Source organism: Crocodylus siamensis, chromosome 1 (assembly GCF_052110815.1).
Source record: "Crocodylus siamensis isolate JL-2025a chromosome 1, ASM5211081v1, whole genome shotgun sequence".
Taxonomy (NCBI): Eukaryota; Metazoa; Chordata; order Crocodylia; family Crocodylidae; genus Crocodylus; species Crocodylus siamensis.
Window position 1 is genome coordinate 416,420,596 of NC_143395.1, and position 19,090 is coordinate 416,439,685.

A 19,090-nucleotide genomic window follows, 5' to 3' on the forward strand; every position below is an offset into this window, starting at 1 on the left:
CGTGGAGCACGTCTGGGATGGTTCAGTCCAGCCCCGAGCTCTCGCCGTGCGCGCTACCACGGCCGCTGAGCGCAGGGCGGTGCTGTGCGGCGGAGATGCCGAGAACACACAGTAGCCCTCAGGCTCGTTCTTCCAGCTGTGTGGTCTAGTGTTTGTCAGCCGGGCTGGACTGGAAAGCCTCTAATCACGCTGGCAGGCTTGCAGCATACTCAGGGCTGTTTGCACTACCCCGGCTCTGCAGCTCTGTTTATCCTGGTCTGCTTCTCTGTTGTCATATTTATATTTAAAAAGGGAAGAGACGGGGCAGACATGCAAGTGGAGGACTAGCTTCTTCCAGGCCAGGCTTGTGCTCTTTGTCAGCTGCAGGGCAAAAAAGCACCTTACAAAGAAGGCCTTTTTTGGTACAGATGGGGAAAGGCGAGTGAGTCACTAGGCTGGGCAGTGGCAGAGGTTGGAGTAAAACCCGGTTTGCAGGCTGCTAATTCTGCGCTGTACCCCCAAGCTATCCTAGTCCCCCAATATCATTACTGTAGGAAGTTGGTGTTTCGTGTCTTCCACGGGCTTAATACAGAGTTATGCAGAGCAAGGCTGCGAGGTTCGTCCTTCCAGCATTCATGGAGCCGTCCTGCTGCCCTCCGTGCACGAACCATCTGAGCAGCAATTCAAGTGCGTTGTCCCGCTGACGTGTCAGGCTGCTCCAGCAGTTTGAAGCCGGTCTGCAAAGTGCTGACGGACAGGCCAGGCTTTGGTGAGCTGCCAGTGAAGACCGCCAAGCCCTGGCTATTCCCCACCAGTTTTCTGCAGGCCTGAGCGTGGCTTTCCCCATGTCTGATCTCTGTTGTGCAGACCTGGGTGGAACGACATCCCCTTTCCGTGGCTGCAGCCTGGTAGGGGAGGAAGTGCCGAGAGCAGTCGTGACATGAAAGCATTTCCTTTCGCTCATGAGGCAGACACCGTGCTTCTGCAGGACACGCTGTGGGTTGTGTCCTGGTGAGGCCCGTGGATTTGGGGCAGCTACAGAAGGTAGTCGAGACGATGGACCTGGCCCCGTCTAGATGCAGCTTGTCTCATCAACCCTCTCATTTCCCTGGCTGCTTATCACATAGGTGACACATAACTAAAAGCCAGCGTGGCCATCACGGGTTTATTCTGTAAGGCTCTCGACACACGTGACCCGGGGTAGTAATTAAATGGAGGCCACGTGGGGGAAGGAATCGGTTATACTCTTTTTACAGCTGGATAAACAAAGCACGGAGAGGGTCTTATGAACTTGTCTGAAGTCCCAGAGCAATTTGGCATCGGGGCCAGGAACAGACGTCGAAGGTCTCGTTCCCAGACTCGCTTCAGCCAGGTACCAGCTTGTCCGTGCCCGCCCCAGTCCTGGCTCCTTAACCACGACGGGAGAGGAGGGGCTGGATCTCTGCTCACCGAGCCTGGAGGGAGGACTGGCAATACCACTGGAGGGCAAGAGGTGAGGAGCAAGCTTGTGAAAACAGCAGGAAGATGGGGGGTGGAAGGATGCCATTGCCACAGGTGGTTTGCAAGAGGAAGTGACAGCAGAAAGATGGTCAGGAGATAGGGAGAGAGATGGCAGTAGGGCATTGCTAGACCCAGGGAGGTGCTGGAAGCGATGCCTGAGCGCTGGGAGCGCCACCCAATTGCATCCAGGAGCCCTCCCGGTCCTCAGCGCCAAGATCCCAAAGGCAAGGCCATGTGCCCAGCGCCCTGTCACGCTCTTCGTCTCAGGTGCGCTCTGTGGCACGTGCCCCAGGCCGTGTTGCCTCGTCTCCGGGAGTTGGCGGGCATGGAGCGATGGCGCGTGTGTGGGGCCTGCTTCACGGGTGCGTTTCGGGGGTGGAAGGGGGGTGAAACGAATCCAGAACCAGGTCTCAGCTCAGCTGCAGCCCTTGCGTGAGCTCGCACCAGGCGCTTCAGCTGCGCTTGGCCCGTTCCCTGCAATCCCTGCAGACGTTGCCTCCTTGATAGCAGGGTAGACGCCGCGGCTCGCGTAGGGCGTGGACGAGTGGGTCTGAACCTCGTCCTCGTGCTCCCACTCATCCTGCCCCGTGGGGCAGACGGGCACAGCTGTACAAAGCTAGCGATGTGCATCTGTGCCCAGCACCAGGTGAGAATCAGGCTGGGAATGCTGGTCCGGGAGGAAAGGTCTGATGCCGCCGCAGGGAGGTGTTTGCCACTCAGTGGAGTTGCACCGTCTTGCCCCAGGGCTGGTTTGGCCCCTTCCAGCCGTACAGACCCGGGAAGGCATCCTCGCCGGGGCTTTCTGCAATGAGATCTTTCAGCGGTCAGATCTGGCAGGAAGACGGCTGCCCGGGGAGGAGGGGAAGGTTCACAAACAGTTGGTTTATATTTATAAACCGAGATTTGTCTTCTCGTCTCCTCCCGCCAAAACTCTGCGACTCCAGAGGCTTTACATGGTCCTGCAGCTCGCGGGCCGGAGCTGCTCTGTGCACGCTCGGCTGTCGGGCCGGGGGGGGGATTTGGCACGGGGCGGAGGAAACACAGAAGGTCAGGCTGTTGGCAGAGCGCTGCACACGAAGACTCAAATGCCTCGGCTTTATCAAGATAGCAGGAGGATGGGCTGAGTTCTCCTTCCCGCTGCTGCTGCAGCTTGCAAAATGCTGGGGAAAACAGACTTTTCCTGACACGGGTGGCCTTGTGCAGCCATGCTTGTGCATGCATGTCTGTGGTGCACGTACATTTCTGGGTGTACAGACACCTGTTTGGGTTTGGCAGGCACGTGCCACGATGGGCACATGGGGTAGTTTGATCCTGCGTCCGTGTGCTGAACTGTGTGGGAACGTTTGCACCCGTGTGTGTGCGCCGAGCTGTGCGCGTAGCTCAGAGCTGCGAGGGTGCGTGCTTTTCTGTCCATGTGTGTACACGTGCCTCTGCTCTCGTGTGTGCGCGCGTATTCTTGCGCGTCTTTCTCACGCCGATCGTGTCTGGCACAAAAGCACCTTCCACGTGGGGGAGGCAGCTGTATTTATAGACACCTGCTGTCATGCAGAAGGGAAGTGACAGCCAGCCCGTGTCCCTCAAGTTCCCTGGCAATTCGGGCACCGTTCAGCTCCCTCTGAGCTGGCACTGCTACATAGAGCAGCAGGTCGGGTGGCCGAGGTCTGATCCTGATGCCTGACGTGAGTGTAGCTCCCACTGAAAGCCGTGGGAGGAGATGGACATGCTGCAGGGAAACATAAGCAGTCACCGCTCATGAGACACCCCGAGACAGTCGGGTCTGTCTTCTGCTGCTTGTTCAGAGCCCAGCAGGCCGCCCAGATGGCCATTTCACCACCGCCCCTTGTTTCTCGCTGTGCTTTTACCAGTCAGGATTAGAAATACCCTGAGCTTCTAGCAGATCCTAATTCTCTGCTGAGGGAGAGACAGCCAAGGGAACATGCAGGGCTTCAGATCAGCGTATTTTGGCACCAAAAGCCCAGTTCCCATACCTCCCTGCCTACTTAGCCTTTCCCCAATCTCAAGCAGGATCATGGCCACTAGAAATGCATCTTTCGTCAGCACAGTCCGGCCCACAGGTCTGACAGCGGGTCCTCAGGCTTCTTGCAGCTGTCAGGGGCAGACCTCAGAGCTATCCATCACCCCTGTCAGCTTGAGGAGCTTGCTGGTTTTATTCTGTCTGTGCATGTAGAGGTTAGGAGGATGTGGCTGCCTGCTGAAGGGCCGGTGGACTTGGAGATGGTTTTCTAGACTCAAGTGGAACCTATAAAAAAAAGATTTCATAGATTTCATAGACATCAGGGCTGGAAGGGACCTCGGGAGATCATCGAGTCCAGCCCCCTGCCCAAAGGGCAGGAAGTCAGCTGGGGTCAGAGGATCCCAGCAAGATAAGCATCCAATTTGCTCTTGAAGGTGTTCAATGTAGGTGCTTGAACCACCTCCGCTGGCAGACTGCTCCAGACCTTGGGGGCTCGGACAGTAAAGAAATTCTTCCTTATGTCCAGCCTGAAACGGTCTTGCAGGAGTTTGTGACCGTTCGACCTCGTCATCCCTTGGGGCGCTCTGGTGAACAAACGTTCCCCCAGATCCTGGTGGTCACCCCTGATAAACTTATAGGTGGCCATCAGATCACCCCTGAGCCTACGGTTTTCCAGGCTAAAGAGTCCCATGGCTCTCAGCCTGTCATCGTAAGATCTGTTTTCCTGACCTCTGATCATGCGCGTGGCTCTCCTCTGGACTCTCTCAAGCTTCTCCACATCCTTTTTGAATTGTGGAGCCCAAAACTGGATGCAGTACTCCAGCTGCGGCCTCACCAAGGCCGAGTACAAGGGGAGAATGACGTCCCGGGATTTGCTCGAGAAGCATCTATGGATGCAAGCCAGCGTTTTTGTCGCTTTACTAGCCGCAGCATCGCATTGCAGGCTCATGTTCATCTCGTGGTCAATGATGACCCCCAAGTCTTTTTCTTCTGTAGTGCTAACCAACGTAGCACTGCCGAGCCTATAAGGGTGCTGCAGGTTTTTCCTCCCAAGGTGGAGAGCCTTGCATTTTTCGGTGTTAAACACCATCAGGTTCTCGTCCGCCCATTTGCTGAGCTTGTCCAGGTCAGCCTGGATCACCCGCCTATCTTCTGGTGTGGATGCTTTGCCCCAAAGTTTAGTGTCATCGGCGAACTTGGCCAGTCCGCTCCTGACTCCAGTGTCCACATCATTAATGAAGATGTTGAACAGTATGCGTCCCAGGACAGAGCCTTGAGGGACCCCACTGGTCACAGGGCACCACGATGAGTGACTGCCATCGATTACAACCCTCTGGGTCCGACCACAGAGCCAGTTTCCCAGCCAGCGGATCGTGGTGGAGCCAAGGCCACAACTGGGCAGTTTGGCCAAGAGGTGATCATGGGATACCAGATCAAAGGCTTTTTTGAAGTCAAGATATATGACATCAATCTCTTCTCCCTTGTCCAGGTGATAGGTCACCTGGTCATAGAAGGAAATGAGATTGGTCAAACAAGACCTACCCGCAACAAACCCGCGCTGGCTATCCCTCAGGATGTTAGCCTGGGCCAGTCCATCAAGGATGGCCTCCTTAATAAACTTTTCTAGGATCTTCCCCAGGATAGAAGTCAGGCTAATGGGCCTGTAGTTAGCCGGATCCACTCTCCTCCCTTTCTTGAAGATAGGCACCACATTGGCCTTCTTCCAGCCTTCGGGCACTACGAATTGAACTTAGCACTAAGAATTGAAGTTTTTGGCGTAGTCAGACGTAAAACTGGCTGGGACTGGGCCAGGCTGCCTGAGCTACTTGTTGCTGGCCTTTGCTACCCCGCAGCAGCAGCCCACGATCCAGGATTGCTGAGTCTTTGTAAGATGCTGATACAGTGGTGCTCAGCCTTATGGTCCCACGGGCTGAGTGGCTCAAGGTCAGTCCACAGACTGGATGCAGTGTCGGGTCAGTCAATGGGTGCAATCCAGATCATCAGCCCAGCTCCGTGTGCTAGATCCAGCCTGACCCCATGCACCAGATCCATCCATGAAGTGACCCTGTTTACCAGCCCCGTTGCATGCCAGCGTGGTCTAGTGGACAGGGCCTGCAGGGCTCTCCGCAGCTCTGAAACTTTGGCAGCTGGGGAGCAGCAAATAATGCTGCCAGTGCTCCTCCACTGTCAAATTTTCAGATGCACTGGAAGACCCACGGGCTGGAGGTGCTGTGCCGGCACCCAGATTGAGCCCTGCTGTGTGCCTAACAGTCTGCATGAGATAGGAGGCAGGCCCTGCTCCCCGCCGGGTGTCATGGATGCATTTTCTGAGTTAAGGATACCTGAGGTGCTGGGAACCAGTGTGCACTGGGAGGGAGGGGACTTGGGCTCTGTTCCTTGCACTGACACTGACTGCCCGTATAACCTTAGCCAGGTCTCCCCACTTCCACGGGCAGCTGTTCTGCCCACTGGCTGCCTTGTCTATTTAGACCCTAGGCTCTTTAGACAGTGGGGCAGGGGCTGTCTCTCCTTACAGGTTTGTGCAGCATCTCACACAGGGTTGGGCAAAATACAGCCTGTGGACCAGATCTGGCTCGCCAACTGATTGGATCCAGCCTGCAGGTGGGTGCCTGCCAATTGATTGTCCCCATGGTGCTCCACGTGTGGCCAAGTCCCTCCTGCTCTTGCCTGGGGCAGCCCGTGACACACTCATGCCCGTGCCTGCCCACGGTCTTGGCTCTGGTCAGGACGCGGGGCTGCTGCTGGTGTGGCTGCAGCCGCCCGGGGGCTGTGGGTCCCTTCCTCCACCTCTGCCTACCCAGCACCATAAGCAGCGCTGGGGCGGGAGCCACCCAGCAGCTTCCCTCCTGTCTGGCTGGATGTGTGGCACTCCCTCTGCATCGCCAGGGCTGCTGCCCTTCCCTTGCTACCTGCTGTCTGGAGTGGCACAGCAGGGGCAGGGGGAGCTGAGCACTACCTGGGCGGCTGGTACTGGGGGCAGCCCCACCGGGAAGCTGTGCACCGGGGCTGGGGACTGCCCTGGGAGGGAGCGAGTGGGGTTAGGCCTGCGCCGCGGGCTGTTTGTGGGGGTGGACCACACCTGCACCGCACTGCCTGGGCGAGCTCTGCTGCACTCCCGCCCTCCACCCCCAGCCGGCTCCCGAGCCCTAGCATGCATGCATCGCCCCCCGCCCCCACGCGCGGTATAAAAAAGTAAGCCTTTATTTTGAGCTCTTATGCAATTGCCTCTAGCTACACTATTAAAAACACATAAATAAGGCCAAAAATTATTTTTGGAAACAAATTTAAAATACATGGTATTAGATGTTTGAGTTTTAGTGCACGATTTGTTTTTTGTTTATCATTTGTTAAAATAACTTCGCCGTTCGTTTGATGTGTGCAGCCCTCAACAGCTCACCCGGACTCGTTAAGTGGCCAAAATAATTGCCTACCCCTGATCTAGCACCATGGGCTTAAGACAAAGAATAATAATACAGCCGTGCTTACATGATACTGGAAGGCTCCACGGATTCCTCTCCCCCACGGTCAGTGTTGCCCTGCGCTGTGTGATGTGGATGCGGCCCGCAGTGATGTGCGAAGCCTCAGTCAACCCTCTGGTTGCAGGGGTTGGCATCATTTTGGGGCAGAAATACCCGCAGCTTTGACTTGTAAGATGTTGGAGTGCTGGGGCGGGTGGCGGGGGAGCCGCGGGGAGCCCGGTTCTTATTGTGCCCCAGCCCCTTCCCCGCCATCCGCCCGGAGGAGCACGAGCCGAGCAAAATGCCTTTGTGTGCCACGCACTGGCACCCGTGCTGGGGCTGCCTCAATCAGGGCATCTCTGTGAAGCTCACTCTCCTCTTCCTCTCGAGCTGACCCCGTTTTCATACCAGGGGCCTAGGGTGGAGCCGGCAGGGAGACCCCCTTGGTCCAGGGCATCCTTGCTCCCTCTTCTCCGCACCCTCCTTACAACACCCGGCCTGAGAAAGGGAAGAAAGGAGCCCCATGACCCAGGCGAGGGGAGTGAGGCTGTGGTGGACACACTCGGAGGTTGGGGGCCAGGTGGCTGATAGCCCAGCAGACTACAATATAATCTCTTCACATAAAAAAAACTCACTATTTGCAGGCCAACCATGTGGTTATGGAAGGACGGGGAGGAAGGACGTATGATTTTTGAACTCCTGGGGTCGGCACTCTTGTACCACGTGGCTGCGAGTGGGTTCCCGTAGCTCCCGGGTCTGGTGCGAGAAGAGGTCTGGTCCAGTCGAGGTGGGCGACAGACCATAGCCATCTAGCCCAAGCTGCTGTGGCTTAAAACAAATTCAGTCCCTGGTTGGGGCTGGACGGTGCCTGTTGCGGGGTGGTGATGGGAGGTCCCCGTCACTGGAGCCAGGGTTTGGTCCGCGGGGTCCTTTTTTCTCCCCTTCACTTGCCTCTGCAAGGAGACCTGTTCCCTGCCTCTCACCCAAGGGCGTGTGTCTTTTCTCACAACCTGTGTCTGTTTTTTACCAAGCTCTGAACCAGCCCTCAGGACCCTGGCACGGAGAGGACATGGGGGGGTCAGGCCGGTCTCCATTCTCCTACCATTTTTTGCAAGCCGATGCTGGAAACGTCAAGCCGATCGCTTGCCTGGACGTGCTGCGTTGCAACTGTTAGGCTGCAATTTTTTTTGCCTGTGGCGTTTCCTAGGGCTGTGCCGATGGGTCCATCCAAAAAAGAAAATCAGCCGTTTCCTCCCCCCGTGCCTCGCAGTCTCCCCCCCGCAGGCTGACTTCTCTAAAACTCAGAGGTTTTGTCCCAGCGGGGCCATTTCTTGGACTCTTCTGGTTGCCATGGTAAAGATGGGTGACGAATTTCAAAGGGAACAGCTACAGTAAATGATCTCTCGCTATAAATAGTGTGTTTGCTTTTTGGTCTTTGGGAACTGCGAACTGTCCAATAAGTGAGAGAGAGAGAAAATCGCTATCTGTGTAGAAATATTTCGGTAACTTATGCTTCTTGCGAGCTCCTGGCAGCCCTGGCTGCAATTGCTTCAATGCCCGGAGGAGTGCAGGGGCAATCAGGAGATATTTTGGAGAAGTGGGGAATTTTTTATATTTTTTTATTCTTTTAGGAATGTGGAAATTGCTGTACGGCTGTGCTCCACCTAGCCCAGTATCCTGCCTCCAGCACTAACTGGGACCCGTTCCTTTGGGGAAAGGTGAAAAAAAGGCCCTGGTTTCGGTATAATGTGCCCACGCAGGAAGCGCTCTACTGACCCGCAGTAGTTCAAGGCTGAAGCCCGAGCATTCATCGCTCTTCCAAAGCTCGTGTTTATATATTTCTAATCCTCGCTGTTACAACTCCGGGTATCCTTGTTCCCTGTAGGAATGTCTAGTTCATTTCTGAATGGTGCTAAACTCACGGTGGGGATGGTGACCCGGGGCAAGTCTCACAGGACCCACCTGAAATCCCACTAATCCCAAGCATCCTCCAAGACACCTGATTTGTGTCCCTCTGTCTTTCTGCTAATGCATGTGGCCAGTAAATCTTGAAAAGGTGGGGACCTGCGTTGAACACATACTCGCTCAGCACGCTCTGGAAAATCAGGTTCCTGCGGGGCATGTGGCCCTTGAAGAGGAGTGGATCATCTGGATACCACGTGGTTATCCGTGCTAGCAAGTGTAGAAAGCTGTGGCTTGGCATGACATGGTGTGGCCTGGCTCGGCCTGGTCCGGGGCAGGAAAGGTTTGGAGGCAAGCATCCCGTGGAGGTGAATACATCAGCCCCTCCAGAAGGCCTGGGGTTGCGAGGCAGGGGGTGATGGACGTGCTGTGCTAGTTGTACATGGAATAAATACACCTGAAGCCCTGGCATCCCTGTGTGCAGATTAAATGCACCAGCAGCGTGCCCTTGTTGCCAAAAAGCTAAGGGCATCCTGGGCTGCATCAGTAGGCGCGTTGCCAGCAGATCGAGGGATGTGATTCTTCCCTTCGATTCAGCACTGAGGTCCCATCTGGAGTCCTGTGTCCAGTGTTGGCCCCCCACTACAGAAAGCATGTGGACAAATTAGAGGAAGTCCAGTGGAGGGTGACAAAAATGGTTGGGGGGCTGGGGGACACGGTGTAAGGAGAGGCCGAGGGAACTGGGCTTACTTGGTCTGCAGAAGAGAAGACCGAGGGGGGATTGAATAGCAGCCTTCACCTCCCTGCAGGGGGGCTGCAAAGAGGATGGAGCTGGGCTGTTCTCAGTGGGAGCAGATGACAGGACAAGGAGCAATGGGCTCCCGTTGCAGCAAGGGACGATGAGGTTAGATATTAGGAAGAAATATCTCATGAGGAGGGTGGAGAAGCACTGGAATAGGCTACCCAGAGAGGTGGTGGACTCTCCATCCTTGGAGGTTTTGAACCCGGGTAGACAAAGCCTTGGCTGGGATGATGCAGTTGGGGCTGGTCCTGCTTTGAGCAGGGGGTTGGACTAGATGTGACCCCCCCGAGGTCCCTTCCACCCTCATTTTCTGTGATTCTGTGCAATTGCCCGACTCATGTCTTTGTCTAGAGGTTTAGTTTACACAATGTAGGTGGCTCAAAGTGAAGCAAGTGGCTTGAAGAACCTGCCCTGGGCTGTTGATATTGTTTCCTCTTATCCCGGGTGTGAATGGTGGAAAGAAGAGGACGATGGACTGACACAGGCTGGTCCCCTTCTCTCTAATCAACGTGCTGAAAATGAGCTGGTTTCGAACAACCTAGGCCGTTTGACTGCGTGCCTGCCATTGATGTTAGGCACCCGGATTGCGTTATATTCTGGCTTCCCCCTCCAAATAGACGGTTCATTAGGTGATCAGGGTCTTGCCTGGAAGAGAGGCTTTGGTGGAGCTCAAGCGACTGTGCTGAGCATAGGGCAGCGGGAGCAGGGTTGTCACCAGGGGATGTCAGGCTGAGTGAATGAATGGCTTCTTCTGGCTTTCAAATCGGTGAGCCCTGGGCCCCTTGGAAAGCCTTCATCCTGGCTTCTCCTTTCCTGCCCTTCTCAGGATCAGCAGCGTCGCTGGTTAATGTTTCTTCGGCAGGGCAGAGGGCTTTCTATTTGTGCACACATGTTCCCTGGTCCTCTGGTATTCTCCAAAGAAAACAAGAAGAGAGTTGTTTGCATGAAAAGATTGGCATCTCCAAGACCGGGATATGGTTTCCTGCTTTTTTTAGCAAGGGGGGGGGGAGAGGCAGGAGGCTAACTGGACTTTACCCGCCCTGCCCTGATTAGGCATTTTTAGAGCTTGAGTCTAAGCTCTTTGCAGAAGTCCCGCGCCTATCAATGGGGACTCTATTCGGAGTAAGAGCTGCCTGGGAGTCGGCCTGCTTCAGAGCTGCGAGCGGGGCGTATGATTGCTGTTCGCCGGCTGTGATTTTCCAGCGTCCCAGTGAGATGGGCTGTAGATGGCTCAGGGCATCGGGAACAGGAGACGGGGCTCCTCACCTCGCAGTCTGAAGCCAGCACAGGTCAGTGGAGCAGGAGAGCTGTTCACCAGCATTTTTGGCTTTGCAGCAGCTCATGGGAAAGGCGCTGAGATGTCTCAGCCCAGCCCCTTCCGAATGGGCGTCCACATCACCAGGGACACGGACCCTCCCAGGGCCGAGGCCGAGCGCAGCGTGGGCGTGGAGACTCCCAGCTCACCGGGGTTGCAATGCAACGTGGTGTGGGGAACCGGACGCTCTGGGGCTGGGTCCTGGGTGCCGTTCGTCAGCCTGAAACCCTACGTGGTGGGACGGAAACACTTCTCGCAGCTCTGGCTTTTGGGTGGAAGTGGGTGTCTGTCCTGCCGAGGACCTGTGTGTCCCTGCCAGCTGGTGCTGGGGGGTGGCATCCCCCTCTATTTGTTCCTTAACTCTCTGAGCCATGTCAGATGGATGCAGCCCAGCTGCATTCAGCCGCGTGCTTGTTTCTGGCGACTTCGGCTGCTTTTGCTCCCTGTCATCCTTTGTCAAAGGGTGGTTTATCGAGGTCCTTGCTCCTGTCTGTAAACCCGACAGCAGAAGCACTTGTGGTATGATGCATGGCCCCTTCCAGGGGGATACCCTAAGGCCTGGGCTTTCCTGCCTAAGGCAGCTTCAGAGCTGGGCCCCGGCACAGCAAAGTCGATAGATGGGACCCGTGGGCACTGTCGTGGCATTGCTTGGGTCATCTGCAGCAGAGTGGGACAGAGCCCGGGAGCACATATGGCCAGGGATGATCCTGTAGGGTCCTAGTGTGACGGTATTACTCAGCCAGTCCCTTCTCTGATGCCTGCACTGGTGTCCAGAAAGGGCCATGCCCCTGTGAAATCCTGGTGCCTCTCTTTGGACTGCTGTGTCCTTCCTCTGTCCTGCACCCCAGCAGGTGCTTTTAGCAGTAAGGTTCCTTTCCTTGTGTGTGAGTTTTTGTCCCTCCAAGGAAACGTCTTGCTTTTCTCCGTGCGTTTGCACGAGAGAACCAAGCGAGGAGGAGCCCGGCACCCAAGTGAAGCTCGGGGACCTGAGCTTCAACAGGGGGGTGCACATGCACAGCTGCCAGCTGGACCTCTTCTGGTGGCTCGCGGAGGAGCTCAGCCCTGGGCAAGCCAGTGCTTGTTATGAATGCAAGCCACCCCGCGAGGCAGGGAAACCCAAGCCTGGAGAGGCGGAGAGAAGATGAGTGCCCTGCTTGATGCTGCTGAGGTATTCTTGAGGATGCAGGGTGGGTAGGTCTCACAGGAAAAGCTCGTGGTACTTGCATTGCCGTAGTAGTGCCTCGGTGACCGACTCGGAGCCCCTTCACTCTGTTCATCCCAGGTATTCAAATGGCCTCTGCCATTGCAACATCATCGCTTTGCACCCAAGGGAGAATGCCTTGCTGTCCAAAGCTTGTCCAACTTTGTCCCAGCCACAGTCGGCCCAGTAAAAGGGAGCATCCTAAGAGCTCCTGAACTCCTTGCCTTCTGCCCTGCAGCATCAAAGCATTTATTCCTACAGCAGCCCTGGGAGGTGGGGAAGCGCTGTGTGACCCCGTCTATGGGCAAAGGATGGGGGTAGCGGTGCGGCGGGGGTGTTTGCACAGTGGGCCTCTGGCTGCTGCCCAGCAGCAAGGGGCAGGGGACTTCCCTGCGTGCTCCTGGGCGCCAGGCAGCTCTGTGCAGTCGGGGCAGCCCCTCTCCCCCTGCTGTCCCAGGTGTCCTGGCTGTGCTGCTCAGTGGCAGCCAAAGGTAGATCAGGGGATGGGAGGGGGGAGCATGGTGGGAGGGGGGACCGAGGGCTGTGTGCGTGTGTGTACATGCTGTGCTCTGTGCATATGTGTGTGTGCAGGTGGGGGGTGTTGCTGCTAGAGAGCCAGGGGATAGGAGGGGAGATATGGTGAGGGGGGATGACTGAGGTCGTGTGTGTGTGTGCATGCTGTGCTCTGCGCATTTGTGTGGGGGGGGAGGGGAAGGGAGTGTTGCTGCTAGAAAGCCAGGGAATGGGAGGGGAGATATGGTGGGGGGGGGAGGTGACTCTGTGTGTGTGCATGTGTGTGCATTTGTGTGCATGCGGGGGGGGGCATGTTGCTGCTAGAGAGCCAGGGGATGGAAGGGGAGATATGGTGGGGGTGGGGTGACTGATGGCTCTGTGTGCGTGTGCACACACGCACTTGTGTGCATGTGTGTGCATGCTGTGCTCTGTGCATACTTATGTGTGCAGGAGGGAGGGGCGTTACTGCTAAAGAGCTGGTGGATGGGAGCCAGGGGATGGGAGGGGAGACTGGGATCTCCGTGTGTGTGTGTGTGCGCGTGTGTGCATGCTGTGCTCTGTAAAGGCGTGGGGGGTGTTGCTGCAGAGCGTCAATGATCAGGGCAGGCAGGGAGCAGACCTGCACCCCGAGCTAGTACCAGGCCTCTGGCAGCAGCTCCTTACGGAGGGTTTTAACCCTGAATGTGCCCGTGCTCCCAGCACCTGGTCACTTTAACAACAACCCAGCATACCTTAAAGTTGTCAAGTGCTAATTGTAATGAGTAAGCACAGCCAAAGTGCTGTGTGAGCATGCTCTGCTCTGTGTGTGTGGTGTGTTGATCTGTGTGCGGGGGTTTTGCTATGTGAGCATGTGTGTGTGTGTGATGTTGTGTTAGGTGTGTTATGCTGTGTGTAGGTGTGCTATATGTATTGTTTTGCTGTGCTGTGTGAGGGTGTTGTGTTATATGCGTTGTGCTGTGTTGTGTGAGCATGCTTTGTGTGGGTTGTACTTTGCTGTGTGAATGTATGTTGTGTTGTGCTGTGTGTGCAGCTTCACTCCTGCCTCCAGCCCCTGTTTGGCCCACACAGCCTGGCAGCTCCCAGCTGCCGCTCCACCGTCCAGGCTGTGTTGGGGAGAGGGGAGCATGGGAGTCTAGGAAGACAGCTAGTCCACCTGGGAATGGTGCTTTCTGGGATACTGGAGGACTGTGAATCCATCATTTGATCTCCCCTGAACAATTAGAAGTTAGGCTAAGTCAAGATGGTTAGCCATGAGCTCAAAGAAGATCCTCACTTCAAATGGGGTACCTTTAAGATGCCTAGAGCAGCGTTTCTCAACCCATGGGTCGCAACCCAAAACTGGGTCTCAAGAATATGTTAAAGGGCTGTGAACAAACGTTAATAATGGATCAACTAACTTAAAAATGGATTCCCCTTTAAAGGAGAAAAATGTGGGAAATGCTGGCTTTTCCCTTGCAGGATGGCAGAGTTCCAGCCTGCAAGGGACTACTTGGGTCCATCCCCCCCGTCCCGCCCCACATACACACTGCGGGGTTGAGACCTGGGAGCGGGGGGCATTGGATTGGGACTGACCATGAATGTTTAAAAATGGGTCCTGGTACAAAAAAGGTTGAGAACCGCTGGCCTAGAAGGCACTTAGCACTTGTTAATGAGGGTGAGATCCTTCACCTTTTAAGTGCCCTTAACACAGTTTAATTGTAACTACTAATCTTACCTTTAGCCTTCTTTTATGCTCTTTATTAGGACCAATGAAATGAGGTTGCTGTTTCAAATTTGGACCTGATTAGTCAGAGCTGGGGATGGTAGTGGGTCTCAGTCCAGCCCTGGGGAGACAGAGACACCCAGTTGGCATGCATGGGTGCCTGTTTATAGATTTCATAGACATTTGGGCTGGAAGGGACCTCAGAGGATCATTGAGTCCAGCCCCCCGCCCCAGGGGCAGGAAGGCATCAGGGATCATAGGATCCCAGCAAGATAAGCATCCAAATGTGTTTGAAGGTGTTCAAAAAGTGAATGCTTGAACTGCCTCCGGCGGCAGCCTGTGCCAGACCTTGGGGGCCCAGACAATGAAGGAGTTCTTCCTTATGTCCAGCCTGAATCGGTCGTGGTGGAGTTTGTGACCGTTCGACCTCGTCATCCCTTGGGGTGCTCTGGAGAACAGATGTTCCCACAGATCTTGGTGGTCACCCCGATAAGCTTACAGGTGGCCACCAGATCACCCCTGAGCCTGCGCTTTTCCAGGCTCAAGAGTCCTGTGGCTCTCAGCCTGTCATCGTAAGATCTGTTTTCCTGACCTCTGATCATGCGCATGGCTCTTCTCTGGACCCTCTCAAGCTTCTCCATATCCTTTTTGAATTGTGGAGCCCAAAACTGGACGCAGTACTCCAGCTGCGGCCTCACCAAAGCCGAGTACAAGGGGAGAATGACGTCCCGGGATTTGCTTGAGAAGCATCTATGGATGCAAGCCAGCGTTTTGCTCACTTTACTAGCCGCAGCATCACACTGAAGGCTCATCTTGTGGTCAACCATGACCCTGAAGTCCCTTTCATCTGTAGTGCTAGCCAGCGTAGCCCTGCCGAGCCTATAAGCATGGTGCAGGTTTTTCGTCCCAAGGTGGAGAACCTTGCATTTTTCGGTGTTGAATGTCATCAGGCTTTCATCTGCCCATTTCGTGAGTCTGTCCAGATCCACCTGGATCACCTGCCTGTCCTCAGGTGTGGATGCTTTACCGCAGAGTTTGGTGTCGTCGGTGAACTTGGCTAGTCCGCTTCTGACACCAGTGTCCACGTCATTGATGAAGATATTATACAGTAAACGCCCTAGGACAGAGCCCTGTGGGACCCCACTGGTCACACTGCACCACGACGATTGGCTCCCGTCGACCACCACCCTGTGGGTCCTGCCATGGAGCCAGTTCCCCAGCCAGCGGATTGTGGTGACATCAAGGCCACAATTGGCCAGTTTAGCCAAGAGGTGATTGTGGGATACCAGATCAAAGGCTTTTTTAAAGTCGAGGTATACGACGTGGATTTCTTCCTCTTTGTCCAGGTGATAGGTCACCTGGTCATAAAAGGAAATGAAGTTGGTCAAGCAAGACCTACCCGCAACAAACCCGTGCTGGGTATCCCTCAGGATATTGCCTTCAGCTAGTCTGTTAAGGGTGGCCTCCTTGATAATCTTTTCCAAGACTTTCCCCAGGATAGAGGTCAGGCTGATGGGCCTGTAGTTCCCCGGATCTACTTTCCTCCCTTTCTTGAAGATCGGCACCACGCTGGCCTCTTCCAGTCACCGGGCACTTCACCAGAGCACCAGGAGCTCTTGAAGACCTGTGCCAGGGGCTGGGCTATGACGCTCGCCAGCTCCCTGAGTACGCTGGGGTGTAGCCCATCAGGGCCGGCTGACTTGAAGGTGTCCAGCCTGTCGAGGTGATCCTTCATCAGGTCAGCTTTGATGGAGGGCAGGGGATCTCCCTCGCCTGGGCCTCCCTACCCCATAGTGGGCAGCGCCGTCCCATGGGGCTGATGGAAAACCTACGCGAAGTACCCATTTAGCAAGTTGGCTTTTTCCTGGGCGTCAGTTGTCAGCTGCCCCATCTGGTTCAGCAGGGGTCCAGTGTTGCCCTTGCTTGTTTAGGACATTGTTGGAGGGCCAAGGACTGGTGGAGCCCGCAGCCTGAATGATGGCTTGAATCATCCATTGGGTGGTGGCTGCTAGCTCACGACAGGGCAGTCTTACCTCCCAACTCCACTCAGCCACGCTCCCACAGCCAGGGTTAGGGATCCCCAGCGTACACTGGCCACTGGAGGCATCCTGAGGCTGTAGGTGAGGCCAGGGCAGCTTTCAGGGATGGCTGTGGAGGGAAGGCAGAGCTGTGCTAGAGGGCCAAGATGCATCTTTCTACAGGACAGGGGCCAGTAACTGCAGGTTGCAAACAGGAGGGTGTGGATGAGACCGCAGGCGCTGGCCTGGGCTCAGGTGGAGGGATGCCCTGGCCAGGGCATGATTGCTGGCGCTGGCCTCATGTGACCCCACTTTCCTGCCAGGGGGTTGCCTGGGACCTGTGAAGCCTCAAATGTCTCTGGCATGGGGGTCTTCACCTGTGCAGGGTGAGAGGAACTGGATTCATACCACTCAAAGCTATGCAGCGGGGCACCAGCCTCTGAATATACGGGTGAGGATACTAAGAAAAGCAGGAAGGGGAAGCTCCAACCTTGAAGCCTCCTGATCCTCCCCTGCCTGCCCTTTGATGGGGACCAGCCAGTTGGAGGATGTGGTAAAAGCAGGGGGTGGGGAGAGAGAGGTGTCTGACTGCTCATCCCTCGTCCCACCCCAGGCCTCACTTGCTGCTTCAGTTCCCATTGCTTCTCTTTCCCATCCCTGAAGCTCACAGAAGATGCAGCTTACAATCCCTGACCCATTTCTCTCCTCCACTTCCATCCCTGGACCTTCCAGTCCCATTGCTACCTCTCTCATACTCCACCCCATCCTTTATAGGACCTTCCTCATCCCTCTTCAGCTTTCTATGGGGCCCAGAGGGCTGGGACCTTGGTCTCTTTCTCCTGTCTCCCTGCATCTTATTTCTGGATGACCTTACTTGCACGCCCAAGTTCATCTGCCATCACTGTGCTGATGGCCCACCGCTCTGCCTAGGTAGATGGAGGGATAGGGTGTTAATTCAGTTAACAGGGAGCTAATGATGGAGGATGCACGAGTGTCTAAATGGGATACATATCCTGCTAGGAGCCATTCTGAAGGACTTCTTAAGGGAACCTGAAATTCACTTTAACATTTTGTTTCCTCAAGTCAAGTTGATCCTGTGTCTCCTACCTGTTGCACTTGTAATTTTGCAATAGAATTTAAAAAAAGCCCCCAAATTATTTAATTTCAGAGGGTGCAAAACAGGTCCTTTTCCCCTTTTACCAAGTCCTTTTTTTATTTTTTTTTCCCTTTACATTCCCTCCTTTCCCACTTTTGGGATTTTCTGAAGAGAGGACTCCCAGCTTGCAAGGATATATTTTTAAACAGGGAGGGAAAAAAGCCAAACATAAGAAGGGAAGGGGGCAGGGAGAGGAGAAAAGCCTTAGAACAGAGGCTTTGTAAATCAGCAAATAAATAATTTGGCTTTGTGATTTTTGCCAAAGAAGTGGACCTTACTGAAAAATCAACTATCTGAAAGAAAAATTGGAAAGAAACAAAAACGTTTCGTTTAGAAGATGTCGGTCACCGCTCCAAGCGTTATCCTGGAGCCTGGAGAGAGGGAGCGTGTCCGCCAGCTGGGATTTAGGCTCCCATCTCAAAGGCCCCAGCTGGTGTCCAGGTTGCTGGTGCTCCTTCGGGAATTTGCAAGGAGATTTTGGGTGCAATTCAAGGTTCCTAGTTGAGAGGTCACCTTTTGCCTTGCTGTAGTGTCCCGGCGGACATCGAGAGACTCCCAAAAGCCCCAGTCCCCCTGCAGGCTCAGCGGGGAGATCCCTGTTGGGCTGGACAGGAGTTGGGTCGTCAGTGTAAGGGGGCTATCGGCAGGGCATCCTCCCTCGAAACCCCTAGAAAGCTCTGGCTGTCTGGTTTATCTCATGGATATGCTACATGACGTGTCTCTTCTTGCAGAGACGGGGCGGGGGGTGCTCTGCGTGGAAGGGCGCTGCGGGTATTTATGTATGTGGAGCCCGGGGGAGCAGTTTGTGGCTGGCCGAGCGGCCGGCGGTAGAGGTGATTGGGGGGGGGTTTCAGCCATTGGGATGGTTTCAACAACTCCTGGGGCAAGAGAAGAGCATCAGTAGGGGCGAGCACTTCAGGACAACGTGGTTTGTATTGTGTGGGGCCTGGCAGGTACCAGAGCAATGCAGAGGGAAACGTGCCGGCGACTTCAGGAGGTCCGCGGGGGCCTTGCCGTGCTGCACGTGCAAGGTGCCCAGAGGCCACGGTGACACGGCCCGAGGCCGATGGAGAAAAGCTGTCGCTCGTCAGCGTCTCCACCTCTCCTTCCCCTAAGCAAGAAGCAGCCGCCGCGGTTTTGCTTTGCCAGACCTCCCAGCGGGAGTCGCGGAGATTTGAAGAAGGCCAAGTTCGGTGAGCAGGTTTCGGGGGGGGTCTGGTGTTCGGGGGGCCACCGGAGCGGGCGAATTCCTGCTGGCGACCGCGGGCTCCCAGCCCCCTGGCCAGCTCCAGCCAGGCCCCGCTCAGGTCTGACGGAGCGAGCGGAGCCTCGTTGACGAGCGTTTATAGGCTCGGAGGTGGGGGGAGCAGGCGGGGGGCGGCCGGCTGTTTCTGTGTGACCTAACCATCTGGAAAGCAGCACTCTTGGGCTGGGGCCTGCATGACTAAAACAGGCAAAAACCTTCCATATTTGGCGAAAGCCGTTCTCAAGACCTCAGCGAAGGCCTGATTCAGACCTAGCTGGCGGGCTGGCTTCCCCCCGCAAGGT

At 55.5% G+C, this 19,090-nt stretch overlaps 1 protein-coding gene across 1 annotated transcript in view; it reads left to right on the forward strand.

Moving 5' to 3' along the window:
* The window catches only part of ARHGEF17 (Rho guanine nucleotide exchange factor 17), a 191,592-nt gene that overhangs the window by 37,140 nt on the left and 135,362 nt on the right, over positions 1 to 19,090 (forward strand). The window lies entirely within an intron of this gene.